The sequence below is a fragment of the Cupressus sempervirens genome, chromosome 10 (genome assembly GCF_028749045.1).
Source record: "Cupressus sempervirens isolate cs-2001-9-10 chromosome 10, ASM2874904v1, whole genome shotgun sequence".
NCBI classification, from domain to species: domain Eukaryota; kingdom Viridiplantae; phylum Streptophyta; class Pinopsida; order Cupressales; family Cupressaceae; genus Cupressus; species Cupressus sempervirens.
In genome coordinates, this window is record NC_143127.1 from 506,363,256 (window position 1) to 506,391,143 (window position 27,888).

Consider the following 27,888-nt stretch of genomic DNA (forward strand, 5'->3'; position numbering starts at 1 on the left):
CATCCTTTGTTTTCTCAATGTGGGATAAAACATAACTCCTTTTATGTAACTTATGTCTCTAATGTGTTATAAAATAAAGGGGACTCTTTTAATTTAAATATTTCTCACAAACTATAGTCTATGCATTAATAAAGTTAAATATTTAAATTTAACTTTATAAAATAGCTTTATCAATGCAAAACAAATCTTATCAATGATAAACAAGTCTTCTTGCCAATTTTAAACAATTACCATCGATATACCGTTGCCACTGGATGTCCACCCATGCCCAAGATGACTTACTATAAATAGTAAGTATGCCCAAAGTTGCCTCAAAACCCCTCAAAAAGACCTGCAACTGAAACTATCTAGGCCAAATGGCCTCTAAGCCCCTTTAATGTCCTAGTTAGCCTACAGGACCGTGGGGAAATAGGCTAACGAAAACATGATGCTATGAATGCTAAAAAGGGGACATTACAGTCCGCCCTTCCCAAAATTGCTTGTCCCCAAGCAATGGTCGAACAAAAACCCAATCAATCCACCTAGATCCCAAATTTAGTCATGAACTATAGTGTTGTCAGTCAACATAGGCTCCTGCAACAACCTGTGAAAATTAACCAAGAGGAATCCATAAATGAATCATGAATCACAGTGCAACTGAACTCCAAATCTACTACTGCCATAGTCAGGAACCCATGAGGCACAAACTCTCAAAACATTAGACCCCAAGTGGAGTAGATCACCCAAACTGTTAACATAATAAACACCATCCACACAACCCACCGTGTTATGTGGAATGCACACTCCAACTCTGCTACAATACTGACCACTCCCACATGAAACTGCACCAAATACAGAGAATCCACACACTGTACATCTGTTGTAGTTAACACAACTCTATAGATTACCGGCCACTATCTCATAACCATAACACCCATGCACTGCTGATGGTGAATAGTCATTACACGATAGATAGCAAAAATGAGAGCCTAGTCCAAACCTGTCTACCATCAACTCCTCAACACATAGATCAAAAGAAAATCGATGAACATATCCTTTAGTATAATGCCGATAAAAAGAACCAATATCAATCAAAGACTCATCTTGTAGACGTGATATGACCAACTGTGACTGATCATTAGCTAAGTCAGAGGATGATATAGCCAAGAGTGTAGAATCAACAACAACATCACTAGTCTTTGTGCCCTCCAAGTCAAACATATCACAATGCTCAACTGCAGCGCCCAACTCAGTTGAACCTACCACCAGTGGAAATGGACCAAATATGCCAATAGTAGTGTCGTGGATAGATATATCCTCATCTCCACTACCTCTATCAACCTCGACCATGGACATCCGCAGATCACTAGACACCACAGTTCATGATTGTACAGAATCTGGTAAAGATTGAAGTCACTCTAACTCCATGGTCACCTTAGCCAAATGAAACTATGACTCCTCGAAAGCCAACTGTGTACTCTCAAGAATCTTAGAAGTCACCTCGAGCTGCTGAGTAAGCTCACTCACCTCATCTTCCTTGGCCAATAATGCTTCGTATGCTGTACTCCCCCACTCCATAAGATAATCTCTGTCGGCTACCAACTGCATATAGTTCTATCTCAAAATTCGAATAGCCTTCCATAAAGAGTGGATCTCTGTCAAGGAAAGATAACTGCCTCCCTGCTTATTACTAGTAGGAGAACCCCATCCATAAATTTCTAACAACTGACGAGCAACATCGAAATGCTCGCAAGTGATAGAAATGTCTCGCTCGCCAACTCTCAGCTGACTAGACACATGATTGTGCCGACTGGTCGAACTTCTATACTCTATCCCTGGTACACTGTCCAAAGGAGTAACCTCAGAATAGCTATCATTTGTAATACTCAAATCCTAGGACTCTTCTGTAGAATCTATCATATCTGAGAGATCATCAACCCATTCCAACAAGAATGGTCGACTGGATATATGAACAATGCCCAACATAGGTGTGTAAAAACTAAATCCAACATCAAACAAGTTGCTAACATGGATGAGAACTACACCTGGAAAACTACTAATCAAGTCCATGATGGTGCAATAGATACTACTACCAAGGAATGATAGATATCTCTGGTCAAAATGATCCCAAGTACTAAGATAAGGATCCCAACATCTAATCCATGAACGGAAACCAGCTGGCAATTCAAGTAAACTTCTCACCTGAGTAATGTGAACAATACCAACTGACTTCACACGCCTGTCTACAATCTTTGAACTCGGAGTGTGAATGCTAGACATACTCATATCATCATCATGTGACTCCACTATAAAAGAAAATTGAGTCCCTATTATACGCGCTAACTCCCGAACTGAAATCACCTCAAGACAAAGCTCGTCTACGTGTCTCTCAGAATCCTGGAGAGCCAACTGAGTACACACCAAGGAATTTTGAGTAACCTCCAGCTGATGAAAAAGCCAATCAATCTCCTTCTCCTCCTTCTTCACTGCATCTTCCTTGATCTATTGTAAGTCATCACAAGAAGAACTTGTTGTGACTCCTTTCTGTCTCTCCTCTATCTCATGTGAAGAAGCATCCAACTGTGCTTGATACTCATTTTTTGCAAAGTCCTGAATGCTCACTTTCTGATCAACTGTACTATCCTCAAACATGATAGTATCCTCAACTATTGTAACTTCATCTAGCCCAACTGTATTGGAATCACTATCTGTGTCAATCACACAATCCGGTGTGCCTGTGATATCACCTTTTGGCTCAACCTGCACATCTGTAACCCCTTCTACCTATGAAGATGATGCAAATAAACTATTACCTGAAGATGTGCTAATGTCTCCCTATATTGAATCAGCATGTTTGTTAAACTCCTCATACAAATTTATGCCTATCATAAGGAAGGTACAATCCTTAGGCCTATCAAAATGTTCAATCAGTCTCTCCTTAAACTCCACATAGGAGGTAATGTGTGCATGACCCATAGTGACCATACCATGATGCCACCACTTGTGTGCTAACCCATCCAGGTGAATTGCTGCATACTTAATAGCTTCTTCCTCAGGCATAGGGTCCATTTGAAAATATGTGTCAAGCCTTTGAACCCAAGCTCTTGCTGTAGACTTCCCCGAGCCATCATAATATGGTAATTGAAGTTTCCCTACTTTCTTCCATAGCTCATAGCTCTAGTTCATGTCATGTCCACATGGCATATGCTTCATCCGCACATCTATATACTCCCTAAAGGTAATTGCAGCAATAAAATCTGGACCTTCAGCTTCCCAATCTCTCCTTAGCTGGTCCTGTATATCAGTGATTTGGGGCTCTGGTATGGGCTGCTCTGGAGCTTTAGGAGGAAATATGGGAATCATGGGCCGCGAACTCACTATCCTAGTTTTCTAGGGTGCATGATCGAAATTGTTCCCAACTTGTTTGCCTCCATTATGTGCCCCATCTCGATTATTACCATTCTGATTATTTCCTCCACCCACATTAGCATTCAACCCCATTTGACAAGCCATCATCTGCATCATAAGCTCAAATCTCTAACTCTGTTCCTGTGCTCTTTGCTCTGATGATCGTTGTCCCTGTGCTAAGGTGTCTAATAATTGTAAGAATCTTTCCTTTCCCTGATCTAGACCGGCATTCATTTTGTCAAACATTTTTCTCTCTCTGGCTAATCCAAATTCCCTATAAGACCTCCACAAGATGGCAGGACTTATAGCTCTAATACCACTGTAATAACCCCAATAGGTTATAACTTCTTCAAACACAAAAAATCTTTATACTTCAGTGGTTTGACATTTCGTCAAACACTTTGCAAGCAAGCTCTAATACCACTGTAATGACCCCAATAGGTTATAATTTCTTCAAACACCAAAAATCTCTATACTTCAGTTGTTTGACATTTCGTCAAACACTTTGCAAGAAAGCTCTGATACCACTGTAATAACCCTCCTCAAATCTGCTCTCAAAGATGTTGATTGAAGGCTCAAAGAATTTTGTCAAACAATTCACATGCAAGAGACATATGGCTGATATAGTATTTTAGCTTTCTTTAAATGACTTTTTTCCAATTTGCATCAATGAGAATCTAGTGATAGAAGATTACAATGAACTACACAATGACCTAACATGAGTGTGCTCCTAATTTTGACAATATTTAGTGCATATATTATGATCTAAGCATGAGAAAAGAACACCTACAACCAACTGGCATTTTTGCAAACAGTTGGTATGCAAACTATCTAGCTGATAAATAATGATATTGTATTGCTTAAATGACACCAACAACTATTATCTTATTAATTTGCAATGGAATTTCTAATACAATGCTCATGAAATATGGCCAAGACTTTGGCATTTACATGGATTACCAAAATGATAATGCTGGTATAATGCACACTTATAGCTAAAACTTATAATACCCTAAAAAAAACAATACTAACAAGGGAACCTGGTTGTAGATGGCTATAATAATTTTCCTTTAATGCTGCCCCTTCTGCTTTACGTTTTCGAACTTCTTTTTCAGCCTGCTTTTTCGGTTCCACTTTTTTTCTTGCTTTTTTGATTCCACTTTTTCCACCTACTTTTTCAGTTCCACTTTTTTTGCTTTCTTTTTCGACTCTGCTTTTTTCGCCTGCTTTTTCGATTCCGCTTTTTCGAACTTCTTTTTCGAATTGCTACCCTGTTGAATCTCAAGACCATATCTTTCAATGGCGTCAAAATTTTCAGCTTGAAGGGATTTCGTCCTTCAAACTATTGAGACATAACCTCTAGAAAATTCTCCAATTTCTTTGATATTTCCAACCATGCTTAAAAGAAGCTCTTCCATTTCTTTTATAGTGTTCTCACAAGAGCTCCATCCTTCGTTTTCTCAATGTGGAATAAAACATAACTCCCTTTATGTAACTTATGTCTCCAATGTGTTATAAAATAAAGGGGACTCTTTTAATTTAAATATTTTTCACAAACTAAAGTCTATGCATTAATAAAGTTAAATATTTAAATTTAACTTTATAAAATAGCTTTATCAATGCAAAAAAAATCTTATTAACGATAAACAAGTCTTCTTACCTATTTTAAACAATTACCATCGACATACCATTGCCACTGGATGTCCACCCATGCCCAAGATGACTTACTATAAATAGTAAGTATGCCCAAAGTTGCCTCAAAACCCCTGAGAAAGACCTGTAACTGAAACTATCTAGGCCAAATGGCCTCTAAGCCCCTTTAATGTCCTAGTTAGCCTACGGGACCATGGGGAAATAGTCTAACAACAACATCATGCTATGAATGTTAAAAAGGGGACATTACAGTTCGCTAACGACAACATGAATGCTATGAATGCTATGATCTCTAAATCTATTATACAATTACTTAGCCTATGACCATTGATGAATGATGACACATAAAATTGATTGGGTTTCTAGCCAGGGGAGGTCACTAAAATAGAGGAATCTTCTTCTTTAAACAATACAAGCAAGATTGGTTCCACTTCAAGAGATGGGCTCATACTAGCACTAACTTTTGCATTCTCATCATCATTCACAGTAACATTTATATTACCATTAGCTTTATCCCTACTATCTCCTTTACAATAATCAACTAACTTCTTCAACTTAGAAGGATTGGACTTCAAATAATATAAAGGATAAATCTAAATGTGGGTATCTTTACAATACTAAGTGTTATCAAATGAGTTTTTAGACTTACCACTTTGCTCTCCTCTTGAAGTAGAAGGGTTAGAGTTTCTAGCTAAAGTAGGAGAAGTAGAAGATGCACTACTTCAAACCTGGAGTAAAGTCATGGGATTTTTGTTCTTTTAGCTTCTAGTCATCACTATCATGTGCACTCCATTAGGAGTGGAAAATCAATCTCCACGTTTCTCTTAATCAAATTCATACTCGATAGATCAATCTCCACATTTCTCTGAATCAAATTCATACTCCAAGAAGTAGTTTCTAGAGTTTCCATTAGGAGTAGAATCATCTTCACTTTTAGAAAATTCTACAAATAGCTCCTTAGTAGTTCTCATCTATGTGAATCTTGTCATTTTAGGACAAGATTTTCCATCATGGTTTGTGGTTAGGTGAAAGACACATATTTCCCTTCTTGGAAGCAACCTCTATGGCTAACCTATGTTGAACTAGTGGTTGTTGCAACACCTTTCCTTCATGAAGCTTTCTTGGTATATGCTAGTATGATTGTTGAAATGAAGGACTAGGCATTTCAATTTGCCTCTTAAAGGCTATCATTTCATTTGAAAACTTTTTTAGCATCGCGTCTAAACTAATAGTACTACTGGAGGTGTTGCTAGTAGATGGTCCTAATTGAATTTCTCTTTTACATTTACTAGCTTCTATGAGGTCACCCACTAGTTCTATCACCATGGTCTGAGTAGCTTATATGTTAGCTACATGAGCTCTCCTCAATTGTAAATTTATATCAAGAGGCATAAATCTTATAAAGAATGTCTTTTGGTTGCCAACAATTTGCCTACTAGCAACAAATATGTGATTAACCAACTTATTGAATCTAGCTATGAAATTCCTCACTGGTATGACAAGATCCTTCTTGATCTATGTTAAATATGAAAGCAAAGCATATTTATCTTCAATTCTCTTGAAATGTGCTTCAAAATGTGTATGCATGTCATCCCATGTGGTGATGCATCCAATTGGTAGATGTTCAAACCAATCAACTACACCTTCAACTAATGTTTCAATGAAGATACACATAGCGGCGTCCTCATGATGTAAATACACAACACTACAAGTTGTAAAGAATATAACAATATGTTCATCAACTAAAACTTTCCCATCTCCACTAAAATTTGGGAAGTTCTTCCTTGAAGCTCTTGGTAAGATATTATTTTCTATGAGGTAAAGAGGGCCAACAACATTAACCCAAGGTACTACCATGGTTTCTGGTAGAATGATAGGTATAGGGAGGAAAGTAACACTTGATGGTGTGACAACTTTGTGTAGAGTTAGAGCGTTACAATTTGATGGAAGTTGTGTACTAAAAACTAGGGGAGAAAAGGACTTGCTTTGTCTCTACCAAGAAGGATTGATAGGTGGGAGTAGAGCTCTTCTCATGTACTCTAATGCAAGATATTTGGAATAGATCCTTTCACTTCTCAAAGGGTCCTCTAGGATAGGAAAGTTAGCTTTCCTTAGCTCTTCATAGACTGAATCGACTTCTTTATGTTCTTTCACATTCTTAGTATACTTCAGATCCAAGATGAATCAACCTCTTCTCAACTAGGTACTTTAGGCTTGCCTTAGCCTTAGTTGTTGAAGCAACCTTTCCCAATACTCAACTTTGGCCTCTTCTCTCTCAAGCACAAAACTTACTTTTCTATACTCATTCAATTATTTTCTTTTCCTCCAAGCAAGCATGTTCAATTTATTCACAATGTCTTCTTATTCATCTTAGAAACCAAGGTTGAGTTGTACAACTAGGATTGGGCCTTCATGGGGAAGCACCACCTTTCCTCATGGCCTAATGCATGTGACTCAAATAAAATATAAGATGTGAGAGTGCTAAACTATTGCATTCCAAGACTTCCTAAAACTATTGTAATATTGTATGCACACTGTATGACTTGGATGGAGATGCTTATGTAACTTGAAATATAGGGACTAGAGATTATTTTACAATCCATCTCCATTAGAGTCACCAAAAAATGTCGGTTAACAATTTTTCTTCTTGGGTTTGGCTTATACCTTAACTCTTTATGTGCCCAATATGGGGGAAGAACAAGATAAAATTAATAGATTGGGTTAGTGTATGTGTTAAATCATTGTCCTTTAAATTGAAAGGTACATCTCCCTTGAGAGAAAATATTTAGAATAAATGTTGCCTTTAGTAGGTGATGGGATTTGTAGCATATGCTCTTAACCAAAGAGAAGAAGAGAAAATAAGTAAGTTACCCAAAGCTTCAAGTAACTTAGGCAAAATGATGGTGATGTTAGCACACAAAATTCACAACTATGAATGCATGTAAGCCTCCATTAACTCTCCTATTCTAACTCCTAATATGGAATCTACTCTAACTTCTATGTGCAAGGCTATACTAGAAAATGTAAACTGTAGGGGAGGTAGAAACATAAACAAGACGATAACACACAAATTGACCAAGCTATCAAGCTTATAGAAATAATCAGATTACCTTTCACTTAACAACTTTGCATTAACTATATCCCAACTCCTCACATAGAAATGAAGCTGCAAAGAGAATCTAACTTATAAAAAACAAGGGAAATGAAATAATAATGTAAATGAGAGCAATACTTTGTATTACCAATTGTAAGAAAAATAACAACACAAAGTTTATTATCAACCAACAAATTCATCAATAGTTAATTTTCATTTCCATGCACTACACAACTAAACTAACATGAACAACAAAATATTAGTGCAACCACAAAGTCTCACTCAATACTCACAGCTATAGGGATTTGTCCACACCAAAAATTTTCAATCCTATATTCATCTTTGAAAGTTACATTTATAGGCCCTCTTGAGATTTGGCCAGTTATAATTTTTTATTATAGTTTAGAGCTAGTTTGAATGGCATAGCCCAAAATTAGGATTGACTATCAGTAATCCATTACAAAACTCATACATGTGAGGAGAATTTCCATATATGGCTATAATAAATAGAGAAAAGAAGAGAGAGGAAGACAAATGTCAAAATTTATACTAAAGAGGAATCATCAAGAGAATACACTGCTTCTATCCATGTTGGTTCTTCTTCTTAGGTGTTATAGACTTAGCCTTGTGTTCTTTCATGGCATTGATATCTTTATTTATCTCCTTGGCACTTGGAATGAAGATCTTATCAACTTTAAACACCTAATAGTCATGATCTCCTATCAATTCCCTCACTATGGTGGTCTTGGATTGGAGCTTGTCAAATGTTGTCCTCAGAGTACTGTCGATTATAGTGAGCTCTTGAATCTTTGAATCTTGGAAGATGGTTTCCTCAATGAATTTAAGGAATTTTGACTTCATCTACCTAATATCCACCAATTTCTTATTTGGATCCACCTAGGATTCAACATGTAAATCTTTTAGGTACGTGTATACTTTTCAATCACCTTTGTCATTAATCTGCATATAGTTTTTATTTCATGCTCTAATTTCTCTAAGATCTCCTTCTTGAATTCTACCAATTCTAGTGGTGAAATGGCTCTTTTCTTGACCTTGGGATGCCATGGCTAATGGAAACATCAATCTTTATGTCAAGCAACTCTTGTAATAGGGACAAATCCTGTGTTAGATTCTCAGCTTCTACCTACATTGAGACTTGGTGCTTAAATATAGCCTCTCTCATATAGAAAAAATAACAACTTCCAAAGAAACAATGCTAGCCTCTACAACAACAATTTTGGTCAGAATTACAACAGGAACTTCAACAATAACAATAACAACAACAATGCAGGAAACTATGTCAAAGGAAACAACTTCAATCCTCCTGATTGTAACAATGGATTCCAAAGGCAAAATGTTGACATAATGGGTGTTGCACACATTGCATAATATTGTTATTTTATTATTTTATTTTTATTATGTAATGTTGTACCTAGATGGATGTGCAATATGTAAAGATTCCCATGGAATATTCTTGATGAGTTGTATTGTAACATTGTGAAAATATTTTATGTAATTATTTAATATTGGGGAAAAGAATTAAATGCCCAATATTAAATGTGGGGTCAGTGGGTTAGGTAGCACATGGTTTATGTAATACCACTTGGTGGTTTTGTGGGACTTGCTACTATATAAGCAGCCACAAGGGTAATTGTTGTAGAAAGAGAGTGACAAGGAGAAGACAAAAGGCAAGAGTCGAGCGGGACAAGGCTTGACAGGTTAGCCAAGGGAGCATTTGTGAAGGTTGAAAGCATGGCATCGGATGTGTGGATTCATGCTTGTTCACATAGTTTTCTCGGTTGTGGCTATGGCCATGAAGGCTTCCATGGTTGTATGGCAATAGTATTTTTGCGGAATAATACATGGTGATGGATGCTTTTAGAGGCTAGGTTTTTCCCTCAATGAGGGTTTCCCAGGGTATATCTTGTGTCATATTTTGTGGGTATGTTGTCTATTCTCTTGCATGTGGATTATAATTTCGTGATTATTTTAGATTTATTATGGGTTATGTGAAAATGGTTATATTCTTTGTTGTCAAGTTTCCTTACAAGTGGTATTAGAGCTATGGTTTTATTATTGTAACCCTAGATTGAATCCATGGGAATGCATGAGAGGATAAAAGAAAAGGGCAAGATATATGAATGATTTATTGCAGATCTGAGGATTTTTCAGATTTTTTGTTATGATGGGATGTTAAAAGTTTGGGCATGTGAAATTGTTGGAGAAAAGGAATTTTTCAGATGTTTCATTTAAATGAGAGTTTTGGGGGTAGCTTGCAGAAATGACCTCCTGGGTAAAAACAGACCTCACCATTGGATCTGGGTCGACATTTTCATAAATTTTGATATATAATATGCCCTAGTTTGGCCATGTTCAGAGAAAATGAAAGAGTTTTTTAGTTTCAGCCCATGATGGCCGTCAAATTTAATCCCGTCAGAATTTTCGTCACTGAAAAAAATTAAAAATGAAAAATCATACTGAAAATGGTAAAAAGACTATCTTAGTAAAACGGCCATAACTTTCTCTCAGAATATCGGATTTCAAAGTTCTTATAGGCGTTGGAAAGATAATTCAGAGTACTACAATATGGTGTAGGTTTAGTTCTATGATTTTAAAATTTTGTTAGGTTTTAAGAGCCCTAAAGTCAGATTTTTTTATTTTGAGCACGGATTAGGGCATAACTTGGGCATACGGAGTCAGATTTTGGACTTCGAGTAGTCAACGGAAAGCTCTTGGAGAGCTCTACACATTGGTTTAGATTTGGTGTAGGTTTGGCATGCTTTATTTGTTGATATATTGATCTGAATAGTTTATTGATATATTTTGACTATGGTAACATTGTGAGTTTATGGCATTGGAGATTTAAGTTTTTGATGTCATTGTATACTCAGTTCATATTTCAGTTTGGTCTCATGATGATATGGTTATCAATGTTTAGTTTGGATATGCATGATGACTTGTTGGGTCTACAAGTTGTGCAGTGTTGTAAGCGGTCTATACTTACAGGTTGCATTTATAGCTTGGTTATGGGTTGTCTTTGCCCATTGATCTTTCATTATTGATGCATATTCAAATTGGTGGCTTGGATTTGGGTTGTCTATGCCCTAAATCACATGATTTGCTAATTTTATTCATGTAGAAGGGATGAGATGTTGTTACCAAGTACAGTCATGGTGGAAGATTATGGTTGACTATGCTGATAGGTTGGACATATTGAGAGCCAGATGCTCAGTTCATGGATGTGATCATGGTGTCATAGATTTTGGCATGGCATGATTGGTTATACAGGTACATCCTTGATGTTTATTAGCTTGGATTTCTGATATAGTTATGGTGGTATATCTTCTTGGTTGAGGATCATGGTTATTTGGTTTCTTTTGAGGAGCTCATGATGTGCACTTTGAGTTCTTTGATAGTTTGATGCCTTGGTTGATTCTCATGGTTAGAGGATAGGTTTTCATCATGATGTCATGGATAGCTTGGATACACAGTTTAGTGGGAGCTTGTGACAGTGATGGGGTGACAGTGCAAGATTAGTTCCTGGTTTGGTTTATATCTTCTTGGTTTGGAGAGGATGGATTTTATGATGCCATAGGTGACTTGGTACCACAGTTGAGTGGGAGTTTTTGGCATTGATATATTTATTGAGTGTTTGCAGATGTTGGAGGTTTGTCTTAGATCCTATTGCTGCAGAAGCGTCTTTGACATTTGCATGGTGCACTTGTTATCTTCATGGTGTTTGAAGATGGTTAGATCTTGAGGACTCATGGAGTTCTTGGTTATCTTCATGGTGTGTGGAGATGGTTGCATCTTGAGGACTCACAGGGTTCTTGGCAAAGGTGTGGTTTATGCTTTTATTTGGCATGTTATCCTTGGTGTGAGGATGGTTTCATTATTATGTCATGGTATACTCTTGATACACGTTTAGAGTTGTGACATGTTATGGTATGTTCATATGGAGCATGTTATCTCTTTAGTTGAGATGGTAAAATCATGTTGTCAGGTTTATGTTCCTGAGGCCATGGTTGGAACTTTGACATTGATCTTGGTTTAGTTTCTTGGTATTGAGTACACTGATCATAAGCTGGATACTTCATGATATTGCTATGTTGCATTTGGAGTTGTCATGGATTGATTGGTTACAGGTGCTCATGGATACTTCGAGACGGTGGTGACGCTGATTTCTCTTGGATTAGAGAAGTATTTGTTGGGACGATTGATGGTTTCAGCAGGAAGTCTGAGGGGCAGTCACCTGATATGGACTTGAGAGGAGATTGTTCTTAGATGAGTCTTGGTTGGAGACTTGGGTATCTTGATGAGCATTCTCATTCCCCACTCTTGGTCTACTCGGCGGTTTGCTACTTGAGAGGTATAGCCCATTGTTTCTCTCAGTTGCATTATATTTATGCTTGTCTTTCATGGATATGGATCTTGAGCTATGGTACATGAGTTAGTTCTGGAGGATTCATTTGAGAGATGGTTTAGCATTGGTTATCTCCATTTGCATATGTTGTTATGTTGTTTGAGTTTGGGAGATGGTTTTATATTGGGCATATTCCTTGGATTAGGAATGGTTATTCCTTGGTTTAGGAATGGTTTATTGAGTTTGATCTTCTTGTGAGAGGCTTACATCCATGATTAGCTATATGGTATGGTTTGGGTGTTGTTGAGGCTTCTTGTTGGGGTTTTATGGAGGAGATCATACTTGCACACTTTACATCTAGAGGTGTGTGTAGAAGGACATGATACAGGTTATGATTTGTATGGTTTCTCTGGTCTTGGTTATCTTCCTGGATGTTTAGTTTTGCTCAAATTGGTATCAAAGCTTGGTTTTGGCCTGGTCATGGGTTCAAATCTCCCCGGTGCCTTCCCGACTTGCGTAAGCTTTTGGTATGCGCGTCGAGGGGGAGATTGTTGGGTGATGCGATGCGCTCCCCTGCCCACAGGTGGTTAATTACATTGTGTTCCATGTTCACTAACAGTCATGGCTTTTGGTGCAACGGTAATTGGGCCCCACACAAAATTGACAATGGAATAGTCGATTGGATAATGGAAGTATTCCTACTAATAAAAATAACAAAAACACTCAATATGCTCATATCAATCAGTATGATGATAGCCAAAATGTGCCTAGTAACGATGGTTCATACTACAATGGTAATCAAGACGTGAATCAAAACTCACAAGTAAACAACAGTCCTCCTTCTGTTAAATTCAATGCGATGCTATTGGAATCTTATGATTCTACACAAAATATACAAGTGGAACAACAAGCAAATGAGGAATTCTCATTCCCATTTTGCCAAGAATCAGACCTTCAACATGACAAGATGTTTGCCTTCTGAAATAACAATTGAAATACATACAACCTCAGAAATAGAAAGGATCCCTTGATGCATGGGATTCTCTAGGTTTGAAACCAACTCTACTTGATCCAAGAGAAAGTAACAATCTGCCACTAGTAAGACTAGTCCAGGGAGGACAATATTATCAGAATCAAGTGAACATACCAACAATATGAAAGAATCTTGCTTTGTCTACTGAGAAGTATAATTCAGTAGAAGATCTAAAGAAAACTAAAGCCAATATGTCCATGTTCAACATGTTACAGAATTGTCCAAAACAAAGAGAGGCACTCATGAAGACATTGGATAATACAAAGGTTTCCCACAATATGAATGTTATCCCTCAAAAGATAGTGCCACAACAAGTAAATGTTGCAGAAGCGATGCTCACTATGTTCAAGGATAAAGTTGAGGTACCCCCATTTTTGTTGAGCATAAGGATATATGGGAAGAATCTTCACAATTTCCTCATTGATTTAGGAGCTTCATGTAATGTAATGCCATTATCAATAGCCCAAAGGGTAGGAGTTATTCTTCAAACCTCTAATCGAGTGGTGATACAGTTGGATAAAATAGAGGTAAAAGTCATTGGAGTAGTGAAAGATGTGCGAATATAGTTAATACTTGATCCTCAGATCCAAGATATTATTGACATACATGTGGTTGATAACTTAGAGACATATGGATTACTTCTAAGTAGAGAATGGACAAAATGTCTCTGAGGATGCTTCTCTATAGACTTCACTCACCTATGGTTGCCATGGAAAGGATTGAACAATCAAATAAAGATAGATGCTAAGCCCAAATTGAAAACAATGATTACAGATTACAATGCCCTGAATGAGATATCATTCTTACAATTAGATTTGGGTTCGTACAAAGTGATGGTATTGAATATGGTTCCAAACAATACACCTCAAGATCAGAGCGAAGAACCTAAGGTGCCAGTACCCAAAAGTGAAATCGTAACACAATTCATAGATAGTATGGTGACTAATTTACAATGTTTAGGAGAAGAAGCCAACCCTAGCATCCTCCTCCTTATGGGATTTTTTCGATTACACAAAGTTAGTCACTCTGAATTTGAATGTTCATCTTGTCAAGAAGTGGTTGCAAAGGTATTGACCCACATGATGAAAAACAAGGATACAAAGACTTCAATAGATGAACTCATAGAAAGTCAAAATTATATGAACTCATCCCACCTTGTTGAAAAGATTGAAGAAGAAAGTGAAGATCTAAATGTATCATGCAGTGATACCTCTTTAGATGGTGGAGGTTTGTCTTCTCCTCCTCCAGGGATGATTAAAGTTTAAAGTAGAAGACGATATTTGAAAGGTAAAGGATGGACTTCGTTAGTTATTCATCCTGAACCTAAAGTTGAGAAAATCAAAGAGCTGATAGGGGAAATTCAAGATAAACAAGAAAAAAACACACTTCCTCTATCTACAAGTTATGAAGGGGACTCATCAAGTCCTACACAAGGAAAGCTACAATGGGTTCCTAAGAAACAATCATTCAATTCTCAAGTGAAAGAGAAATTAAGGACAAATAAGCATAAAGTCAGAAAACCCAAGGAAAATGTAATTTGGACACTCTGCTTTGATGGTTCTAGGTGCAAGATGGGAGCCGGTGTAGGTATCAAATTAATCAACCCAAAAGGTAGATCTTTCTATGTTTCTTATTGATTGCAATTTAGATGTACTAACAATGGTGCAAAATATGAGGTGTTAATCCAAGGACTCCTCTTTGCACTTGAAAAAGGAGTCACAGCTCTTAAAATCGAGGGGGATTCCCAATTGGTCATTCGAAAAGTAAAATCCATATATTCTTGCAACAACAAAAGATTACTTGCTTACAGGAAAAGGGTATGGGACATATTGGATGGCTTTGAGGCCTTAAACATCAAGTCCATTCCAAGAAGAAAGAACATGGTAGTAGATGCTCTTGCCATCTCAGCTAGTGTATTACAACTAGTTGAAAAAACTAAGTTGAAAAGATTTTTAGTAGAATTGGTCACTATTCCATCCATCCTTGATAATATCACAAACTTTCAGGTCTTTCAAGATGATCAACATATACTTGATTTTATCACACATAGTCATCATTTTGAGGGACAAGAAATTGATGATACATTAGATGACAGACCTAAAGATGATGGACTCGAAGATGAAGATGGGATTTTGAATTTAAAAACTAACACTATTCTGAAAGGGGTGGTTGAACTTGAATGCATCTTTGATCATGATGAATCAGTACTTAATAGAAGGGAAACTCAAGAAAAGGGAATCGAAGAATGTGATTCGTACAATTTGGGTACTGATGAAGAACCAAGAATGGTACAAATAGGAAAAGTGTGTAACCAACAGGAAAAAGAGGACATGCCCAAATTACTCACCAAGTATAAGGATGTCATTTCTTGGAGATATGAAGAGTTGAAGACTTATGATCCTAAGATTATCACACATGACATCCTACTAAAACCCAATGCAAAGCCATTTTGACAAAGACAAAGACCAATAAATCCTCTCATTGAACCATTGATCATGAACAAAGTAAAAAAAGTTACTAGATGCTAAGATCATATTTCCTATCTGCCATTCCACATGGGTGGCCACTTTGGTTCCCGTGCAGAAGAAGATAGAGAGATTCATCTTTGTGTTGACTTTCGTAACTTGAATCTAGCATCTCAGAAGGATAACTACCCTCTACCCTTACTGTATGAAGTATTGCAAATTGTTAATGGTTCAAAAATGATGTCATTCTTGGATGGTTACTTGGGATATAATTAGGTGATGGTTGATGAAGAAGATAGGCTAAAGACTACTTTCACAACCAAGTGGGAAACTTTTTCTTATAGAAGGATGCCTTTCAGATTGATTAATGTAGGAGCTACATTTCAACGAGAAATGGATGAAGCTTTCAAAGGATTGATAAAAAAGTGTATAGTGATCTACATGGATGACTTGACTATCTTTTCAAAAGATTGAAGTACCCATATTGCTGATCTAAGGTAGGTATTCAATAGATGTCATAAATATGGCATATCCCTCAATCCCAAGAAATGTTCATTTGGCGTGACTAAAGGAAAGCTTCTAGGACATGTCATTTCTAAAGCTAGAATCTCCATTGATCTAGATAGAGTTGAGTCTATTTTAAAGTTAGCACCTCTGCACAGTCGGAAGGAATTGAAGTCTTTCTTCAGAAGGATAAACTTTGTATGAAAATTCATAAGTGGATTTGCAGAGATAGTCTATCCTCTCAATGATTTACTCAAAAAGGGAGATAAGACAGAATGGGTACTAGAAATAAAGAAATATTTCAAAGATATTAAGGTTGCTATTTCCATAGCCCTAGTTTTGGTAAGTTTAGATTACGAGCTACTTTTCAAGATCTATTCCTTTGCTTCTGAACATTCTTGTGTAGGGATCCTAACACAAAAAAAAGAGAAGGAAGATGAGCGACCAATTGCTTTTATGAGTTGCCCTTTGAAGAATGCAGAGTTGAAATATCCAAACCTTGATAAACAGTCCTTTGCGTTGATCAATGCATTAAAGAAGTTCCATCACTACATACTTAGAAGTAAGGTGTATGCAATTGTTCCTAATGTAGCAGTAAAGATGCTTTTGATGCAAAATGAACTTGGTGAAAGGAGAGGAAAGTGGATGGCCATACTTCAAAAATTTAATCTCAAGATTCAATCTATGAGATTAGTTAGAGGTCAAGGGTTGTCAAAAATCATAGCTGATAACCAAGATGGAGATGAAAAGGAATTCAAGTTCGATAATGAGACAGATGAAGATGATCAAAAGAAGATGGTTGTATCACAAGTTGATATCAACCAAGGTCTGGTGATAGATGTATGGTACCAAGATAGTGTTTATTATTTCTTATAAGACAAATGCCCCAAATGGATGAATAGTTCACAACATAGGGGACTTAAGATGAAATGTGAGTCTTACATGTTACTTGATAACAAGTTGTATAAAAGGAACTACAAAGGGATCTATCTAAAATACTTAGGATGTGAAGAAGCTAAGGATATTTTGGAACATTTCCATGACAAGTATGGTACAAGGCATGGTTCAGCAGAAGTGACAACTCATATGATTTTAAGATCAAGTTATTTTTGGCCCTCGATATTCAAGGATACTTTTGAGCATGTGTGTTCTTTCCATATATGTCAAACAAGTGCTAACAAAGAAAGGCACTCAGCAATGCCCCTACAATCAGTGTATGAGGTGCGCTCCTTCGCAAAGTGGGGACTAGATTTCATAGGTCCACTCAATCCACCCTCATCAACTGGACATGCATTCATCCTTACAACTATAGATTATTGTACATGATGGACAGAGGCAGAGACATTCAAAAAATTGCACTGCTAAGGTGGTGAATGACTTTTTGGAAGAACACATTGTTACTAGATTTGGAATGCCTTTCGCCTGTGTGTGTGATAACGGATCTGCTTTTGCATCTACATTCTTGAACCAATAGGCATTTGAAAATAAAGTCATTATCAAGTTCTCTTTAAATTACTACCTGCAAGGAAATGGGGTAGCAGAATCTACAAATAAGAACTTGATTACAATAATAAAACAATTGTTGAAGGAGAATCCTATGGATTGGCATACACAACTGAAATATGCCCTATAGACAGATCGAGTGAGAGCCAAAAATTTCTTGGGGACTTCTCCATATTTTCTTGTTTATGGACAAGAACTAGTGTTCCCACTCAATCTCAGAATTCCAATTTTGGAATTCATGAGTGGGTATGTTGAAGATGCTGAAAAAGTTTAAATCAGATTGATGAATCTCTTAGAAATGGACGAGAAACAAATAGTTTCATTGGAGCACATGGCTAAACATCAAGCTATTTTGAAAAGATGGTTCAACAAGAGGGCCATGATCAAATCATTTAGGATTTTTGACCTTGTTCTACTCTGGGATAAGGCAAAAGAAAAGTCGAGTAGTCATACCAAGTTTCAATGCTTATGGATGGGTCCTTATCAAATCATGGAGATCCTAGGAGAAAACACTTTTAGGCTCAGTTCCTTATAGGGGGAATTTCTTCCTTTGTCTATAAATGGATAGTTTCTAAAGCATTATTTTGAGGCCTAAAAGACCAAAAAAATTTAGTTAGATTTCATTTCTGCATTTAGTTTAGATTTTCATTCTTGTAAGTGTGTTTGCTTTCATGTTGTGTGTTTGCTTTCAATCATGTGTTTCCTTTCAAAAGTTGCATCAGTCGGGTAAGGTGTACTTGAGATTTTCTCTTAAGATTTCACTAACCACTTCTTGGTTCCAATTTTAGGAAGAGGTATTTCTTTGTCAAAACATTTAGACAATTGTGTGTTTCATACCAACCAAGTGACAGATATTTCTTGTGAAAACAAGAGATTTTTAGTCTGAAAATTAGAGGCCTAGACTACCAAGTTCTCAACACTTAGCAAATTTAAAGGTTTGATCATTTTAGGTATTATTCAGTTTGAAGTTGAAGATGACAAGAAATGATCCAAACTCTAACTAATTCAAATAGGAGGGGTCTCCTCGAAGGGTTACTAAAGATCATTGTTTGGCGTGAGATTTTTCAAAAAGTTATAAAAGAGGAATGCACAGGATGTTCATAAGCGATCGAATCTAAGAAATGACACTGATGTTTTGGCTACACCATCTAAGCGTACTCAGGATACCAAAAAAAAAAAAAGAGAAAATAAGGTGTTAAGTCTAAAGGATTCTAAGATCTAAAATGGAAAAGGATATACATTCTCAAAACAAAGTATCTTATATTCAAAATATTGTTCCATCAAAAGTAACATTTTGAATGACATGAAGAAATTATTCAAAAGTTAGAAATTCAAAAGAACGTGGCATCCCACCAAGAGCCTTCGAACTGATTCTCTCATCTAGTCAAGCAATTGATTGACAAAAGCCTTTGTGGAGTTTTTGAATGAATGGACTGGGAGGAACAGAAGATTATCTCAAGTTGTTAGAAAAATTTGATTGACTACATCCTGACACGTCAAAGGGAATGAATACACAACACACACACTGAGCTAGAGGGTTTCAAATTCTAAGATTTTGATTGAAGAGTCATCTGAAAGACGCACGAAATGTTTAAAGACTGGTTGGTGTTTGACACATGTTGGATGAATGTTTGCTGATGAAGAAATGCCTTGGTCATTTCTTTCTTTTTTTGTGGCTATTTGTTGTTGTGTCCACAACACACGCCCCATTCCTTGCTAAGAATGGGGACCCCCTACTTTTTTTGATTCCCAAACTCACAATTCGAGAGTTAGAAGAAGAAAATTTGTTCATAAGTTTGCGTCAAAATTTCAAAAAATACAAAAAAATTTTAAAATGAGAAAATTACGAAAAGAAAAAAAGTTAAAAACACAAAAACATTAGCAAAAAATGGAAAAGGTTGAGATGCAAGTTTCAATATATATATATATATATATATATATATATATATATATATATATATATATATATATATATATAACCCTCTCCTCACCCACATCAAGCCACGACATGTATAGTTTTTTGCATGTGAGGGGAGGTGGGTTATAAAACTGTCCCTCCCCTCCTTCTTCCTCATTTTTTTCTCTCTAAGCACTTGAGGAGGGAGAGCTAAACTCCACCCCCCTTCTTCTTTCATGCTCTTGTGTTATGGTGCTAGGCACTGCTCGCACCACGCGTGTGAGGGTTGTAGCACTAAGCACCGCTCATGCCATGTGCATGAGCGCACGGCCCAATGTATAGTAGCACTGCTTGTGCCACATGTGTGAGCACGTGACCCACCTTGTAGCAGCACCAATCACCACTTGCACCATGCACAAGTGCCCAGCCTGCCTTGCAACGGCACCGATTGCCACTTAAACCATGTGCTCAAGCACATAGAATGCACTGCAGTAGCACCGGATGCTGATTGTCTCACGTGCATCAATGGGTAGCCTACCCCATAGTGATGTTAGCTGCTGCTTGCGCCATGCATGCGAGCACGCGGCCCATGTTGCAGTAGTGTTGGTGCTCTCACCACACGTACCGCTCACACACATGGGTTTTACTTATAGCATGTGCGTGCCTCAACACTCATGCCCTCACATTACATTTTTTTTAAATTTCTTTTTTTAAAATTTATTATAGTTTTTGTAAAGGGTTTTTTTTTTTTAATTCAAAAAATAAAATAAATAAATAAGTCCCCAAGGGGACATTTTTTTCTTATATGGTTTGTTTTCTTTTCTCGCTATCTAGTGACTAATGATATTTTCTTCTCTTGTAATACATAAGTAATGTGATCAAATGGCATCTACATCTAGAGCAACAGTGAAACCAGTTGTTTTCAAGTTCCAAGGCATACCCCCAAAGTTGAGATTACATGATGAGTACACTAAGATCAAAGATATCAACCTTAGACACACAAACTTGGAAGAATTCTTGAGAGTTTGCAACAATCTGACATAAAGGTCAACCTTGGTGTCCAAATTGATCCGATCCAGATTAGTGAATGTAGCATCACATCCTATGTCAGTACAATCAACTGAATTGGTCATGACCTTGTCTCGACACTTCGTTCTTGATGAAAGGGTAGTTAAGAGTGTCACCGGAGAAGTGGTCTTAGATCTATGTCTGGACAACATTGAGAGGGTCTTCCATCTTCCTAGAGCCAATCAATTCATCTGACTCTCCTATTAAGTAGCTAAAAGATGGTATAAAGATCATCACCAAGAAGCCATCAACATCATACATTCCTTGTACTTCATTGAGAATTCACCTCGGAGAAAGACAATCAGCAAAGTGGATATGACTCGGGGATATATGAAGGATGACATTGGATACTCTATTATTCTCCTAAGCAGAGTCATGGGCTTACCTGCAGTAGGTCATCTCGCTCTGTTCATGGTCAACTTCATTGAGACCATCAGGCATACAAAGATACCACTAGATTGGGCCACCACACTTAGTGAACACTTGTGTGAGCAACACAAGATGGTAAAGGATAATAAGAAGTTCTATATGACTTCTTATGTGGTGTACCTACTTGCAACAAGGAAAACAAACTATCTCAGGTTATACAAGTAATGCAGTATGTAGGACCCCAATGCTTGGCCATACATAGTCTATCCTCAGTTGGTGAAGAAGAAGCTCTCACCACAAAGCAATGAGTAGAGAATCATAAATGATGCTTTCATCTTTGCGATCATTCAATTTATCAAAGGGGACTATGGGAAGAGATTGTCTAAGGAAGCCAAGGCATCGATCACAGCTCTCAGAGCATATTTCATCCAATTCAGGATATTTACATATATTTGGGTAGGTGGTGCATCTATCAAACCAAAAAAACTCCTGAGGTACCCAAGTGACAAGTTGGTCCTAATGGAAATATCCTAGTAGATTGAGTCAGCTTATGAGAGGATCAAAAAACAAGGGAGACCTTGTTGGGATTGGCCTTTTGTCATAGGAGCATATTAGGTGAAGAGAAAATAGGATATTGTGACATTTGAATGTGAATGGGAGAACTATCCTCTTGAAGAGTACAACTCTCCTTGACCATATTTTGACAATGTGGGCAAAGTGGAAAACTTGACTAGGAAGAATTTCTATCATGAGTATACCATTGAAGATCATTGGATGAATGCCACAAATGACTACGATGTCTACATCAGAGACTATTGTAGGATGACTTTGTAGCTAGCAAAAAATACTCTCCATTTGACCATCCTTGATGAGATAAGGCTACATGACTCTAAGGAACTACTAGATCCCCTATTCAATATAGATAAAGTTGGTGAGAGACCTATTCTAAGTGTAGAAGTTGATAGAGAGGAAGGAGATGATATCAATCATTGAATGAGACATTTCATTCAAATGACAAAGAGTTGGATAAAGAAACCATTTCAACTTGATCCAATTCCTGATACTGTAATCTTCCATGCACATGCTCACCCAGAAAGGGGTAAGGGAAGGAAAGTCACAGTTCCTATCTTTGCGCTCCAGTCTCCTATTAGGCCGGAGACTGTCTACCAACTTGATCACCCAATGGGATATTATCACCCTCCTAAAATGAAGGGAAAGAGGAAGAGAACCTCTCCTTAGATGATTCAGATAGAATAGGTTATAGAACATGTGTCCTCTTGGCAGCATGAACAAAGCTCACAAGAATCTCAAGGTATTGGAGCCTCTTAAATCTAGGATGAACCTTAGTTGCCTCCTATTTTGCCAAGCCAACCTGAAGAGGGAGAAATTCCAAAGACCTCTATTCCTCCTATGAAAGAAGAGTCTACTTCTCCCACTATTCCAAAGAGACAAAAGAGGATCAAGGTTAAGATGAACAAGAGGCAAAGAGTCAGTAAGAGATTAGTGCTTAATCCATCAGTTCTTGAAAGCATTCCAAAGGAAGAAATAGAATCAAATGAGGAGGAACAAGTGCCTCTACAAAGGAGAACTCGGTTGGTAAAAGCCACAGAATTGGAAAGAAGAAAGAGTGCCATGAGTACCCTGCCATCCACCCAAGTAGAACCATTAGAGCTCTCTTCTTTGAAGGATGAAGTGCAGCAATGGGTTAATGAGAAAAGGGAGCAAGGTGAATATTTTCTCTCTATCTTAGATTTTGATTTCATGCCTATGGTTATGGAGTTAGTTGGGGTTCAGTCACTCCTCCACCTCTGAGTTTAGAAGAGGAACATGTTCAAAAGGAACCATCATTACAAAAACAACCAAAACCAAGGGTTACTGATGAGGCATCAAAAGAGGCACAGATAGTAGAATATGCACAGCAACCTTCTTAGGATGTTGAGGATCAAATTACAAGATCTACAGAGACTGAGACTACAGAAGAAGAGTCCTCATAGCAGGAGACTCAAGCAATAGTGATAAAGGGAAGGAGGTAGTTGAACACACACTTTCATCATCTAGAGATAAGGTTGTAGAGAGACACATCCCAAGATGGTTTCGGAAGGAAATAATGATAAGTGCCAAGCATTAGTTTCGTGCTTCAGAGGATGACATTTGTGATATTACAGAGATCCTGAACAAGCCTGAGTCTCCATTACATGATGTTGTGTGCTAGAAAATGTGATCTATTGAGAGCATGAATCAACAAACAAACATTAGTTAAAAACCTCAAATATGTATCAAAGACTCATCAAGAATGAAAGAACATTAGCTAACTAATGTTTGCTTGAGTTTTGCAACTCTAAGTAGCCAACACACCAAATCTTCTAGCCACCTTTACAGCTCAACAAGGGCACCCATGAGAGGCCTTGTTGGTGTGTTAAGATGGGGGGTATGTTTTGTGTGCTCTCCCAAACACAACAAAGTGATTGAATCTCTTGAATGGATGTGCAAATATGAGAATAATGATGAAATATGCACCTAAGCTACATGAAATGAAGAACAATTCAAGAAATGGCTATGGAGAAAGCCATACTTGAAGGTATTCGATGATGATGATATGAAATGCAATAAAGAAAGCTAACCAAGTATGCAAGCTACACTAATATGTAAATGCAATGAAAATGAGAATGCACAAATAAACTAGATGAACAATGCATTTGCAAAGCTAAACCAGCTACCAAATGGTTAGTATGCATCTAAAAATCACAATGAAAACTACCATGAAAGCTACTATGAAAACTCAAAATCGCATGCAAACTTAACTAAAAACTCAAATCTCAAACCAGCATGATAATAATGCAATAATGAGGGATGCAAATGCTTGAGACAAGGCCTCTATTTATAGGCTTGAGGGAGGGCTTGGTGAGATGGCATCCATGTAGGTGCCACATAAGGTGACATGCAAACCATGCAAATGGTCAAGAATTCAAAGTTTGCTCACACATGTGTGATCAAACTTGAGAAGAAGAGTGGGAGACAAGAGTGCAAAGGGGAGTGTGTAGGCATGACATCTCACACATGTGTGAGCATACTCTTAGGCTAATGAGGGGGAGTAGGAAGGAGATCAAGAATGATTAAGTGGGATTAGAGAAGAAGTAGGCTTAAGAGGATGAAAATGATGGTTATAGGCTAGGCTCTAGGTTAGGCTTAAGATTAAATTAAATAAAATTTAATTTAATCATGGGTTTAGAGGAATTAATAGGATGTGAGGATTAAATAAACAAAAATTATTTTAAAAAGGGGATGATGGAGGATCATGTGTTAAGTTAATTTGACACATTAAGGCTAGGGATATTTAAATTAAATTTAAATATTTAGGAGACTGAACTCATTTAATTAAAATAATTTAATTAAATAAATAGAAGAATGTGAGCAATCTAATTAATTAATTAATAATTAATTACAATGTCACAGACAATATTAATAAATTAATATAGTCTTTAGGGACAATTTTAAGCATCTACATTTTGCCCCTCTTTGATTTGATGTCGGAACAACATCATATAAAAATAAAAAAAATATAGGTTGTGCCAGAGAAGGTGGGAGTCCTATGGCGACGATAGAGGAGGAAGGTGCCCCCTCGTGAAAATTGTGCAAAAAATAAATTTTGGGCAATTTTCGCAAAAATGTCTTAAGAAAAGAAGAAAAAAGAGAAAAATAGGAATAAATGACATTTGCATGACTTATGGATAAATAGGGAATGGACACGGCTCAAGAAAGACATGGGCTCAAATGAGGTCTGCGAGGGCCTATATAAGCCTCCAAGGGGCCTAAAGAAGATCATTGTCACACCACAAGAAGAGCATCCAGAGCAAACATGGCCCCCATTGATCAATTACAGCTTGTTGAGCATGTTCAAGAGTACCAGTGAGCAGCCGAGATGGGTCCACTAGTAAGTCATCTAATCCTCTCCATCTTTTGGTAGGTTAGGCTAGGTTAGGTGCATTTAATATGCCATAAATGCACCAAAAATGAGGTCCAGGTGGATACAAAAATCTCCACCCTATCGTCTGTGCAGACGACAAAGCAGCAATATTGGTGTACATAGAGACGACATGATCCATCATGTCATCTGCAAAGATGCCAAAAGGGTGAAAAGATGACGTGAAGATGACAGGTTTCATCCTGTCATCTTTGCAAATAGAAAATTAGGTTAGGGCCAGCGGAGATGACAGAGCACAATTTGTCATCTCCACAGATGACAAAAAGTTGGTTGTCTATGTTGATCAACATCTGCACATATTAGCATTTTTTCTGATCAGTCTCTGTGCTGATTAGCGGCTCCGTCGATTGGGATAAATCAATAAGAGGCAAGGAAGATGCCCCATTCTAGGGACGTCGTAGGCTAGAAAGACTAACTCTCTACATTTCTATGCTGCAAGAGGACATAGTGGTGTTTAGGTCAACAAAGTAGTACCCTCCGACTATGATGATCCAGGAGAGACTCACAAACGTGGATTGGGAACACGTGTGACTATGTAGCCTAGAGCACATTCACTAGTGGCCGAACTTGAGGGCCCACTTAGCATAGCTATCAACGCTCATAGAGCGATGGTACACATTGACAAGAAGCTTCCATCTTCTAATGGGGGAGGCTACAATCACACTCTTTGATGTGTAGCAGATCTTACGAGTGCCGATCAAAGGCACATACCCAAAGTATGTATTAGAGGGTTCTGATCCATTCCTAAGGGAGTGCTTCGACAGACGGTGATAGTGGTTACCCATCTAGTGATCGTGGTTATCGTGGAGAGGAGCTCTAGAGCAGAGGCCACCAAGGCTAGCAATGTACCTAGCCTCATCGATATGGCAGATGTTGCCAGATCATGCAAGACACGAGTGGCTAATCAGTTGGGCACAAGTACTAAGCACCCTGCTACAGAAGGAGGGAGAGGTCTACTACTAGGGACAGACGATCCTGACCAAGTTATATCATGATTTGAAAATGTGTGCATATTGGACCCAACACACTATAGGACTAGGATTGATGCTACTAATGGTCTGGTCATGGGAGCACATTAGGGTCACATGGCCCATCACTCGATAGGAAACTAGGTAGCTTGGGGAGCCATTCACCTGCAGATATTGGCCTCTTATCCACTATACATCAACAAAGTCTGTGAGTTTCTAGCATCAGTGCATAGATGAGATTATCATGTTCAAGTGGACTCCATATGATGGGGTAGAGTGATGGGGGTAGATACTGGTAGCAGGGGGTGAGGATGACATGGAGGATCAGATGTACCTCCTGTACACATAGACAAACTACTGCATCATTGGTTGGTCTATGCACATGATCATGCAGTACATGCCCTCTCGAGTGTGACGATAGTTTGGTAAGACACAAGATGCAGTGTTAGATAGATTCTTATATCTTGTGGTGTCTCGAGAGTGTGGTCGGCTATGGGGGCATGGGACCACCCTTCAGATGGCCCATATATGATGGGCATCAATGCCAACAATACCATGGGTGCATGCATAGGACAGGGGAGATGCAAGTGTCACACCAGCATATGCACAATGGTGGGTAGCCCACCAATGAGTCAGACTCACAGTGCCAAGGGCACCTCCACCAACAAAGCAGGCACGGGGTGACGGAGACGATGCAGGGGATGGAGAACAAGTAGCTATGATGCCACCTCTGACATGGGGTGCATAGCAGGGACCTCACAGGCATAGAGCTAGTGCGAGGAGGGGTTCAGGGCCAGTACCAGTATAGGGACCACCACAAATAGGGCCCTAGGCATAGGTATAGGCACTACCACATGCACCATCGTAGGTATAGGTACAGGTATAGGTACAAGTTCCAGCAAGGGGACAGAGATAGGGGCCAGTAGAGGGCCCAGGTATGGTGAGGGCTGAGTAGGATAGCCTCTGTGCAGAGGTAGCCCGGCTACAAGGGATAGCACAGGTGTAGTAGGCATGAGAAGATAGCTTAGAGCAGGCCATAGGGGCCATACAGGTGGAGTTGTAGGTGCAAAGGGCTGGGGGAGACAATGCACAGGAGGCCTTAGCAACCCTACAGGAATGGGTGGATGCTGGGGAGTATGAAAGGATGGGTATCCATATAGGGGCGGAGGAGAAAGAAAAGTTGGACAGACTCCAAGGGGAGGTAGCCACATTACAGGCCGAGCAAGCCACCCATCAGGTGCAGCTAGATGGATACCACAAGCAGAGGGACATAACTAGATAGATGCTATAGCTTGGGGCAGTTGTCTTAGTGATGTAGAAGGCCATCGTAGCTAGCCGAGCAGAGGCACGAGCCATATCAAAGGTAGTCTATTATAGGTCACTTTATATTTAGGTCGTGCCTGCCGGTCAGTGATAGTCAATTTTTGAAAGAGGGGCCAGCTCATGGATCTCGAGTGGTAGAGCCAGATTAGAGTAGTCTGTAGGATAGCAGAGACCTCCTCGAGGGGGGGATACAGGGTGGGTTGGGCCTTCACAGCCAGCGGCTTGATTTTGTACAAGTGATCAATTTGTTTTTATAGATATGTGAAGATGCAGTGAGGT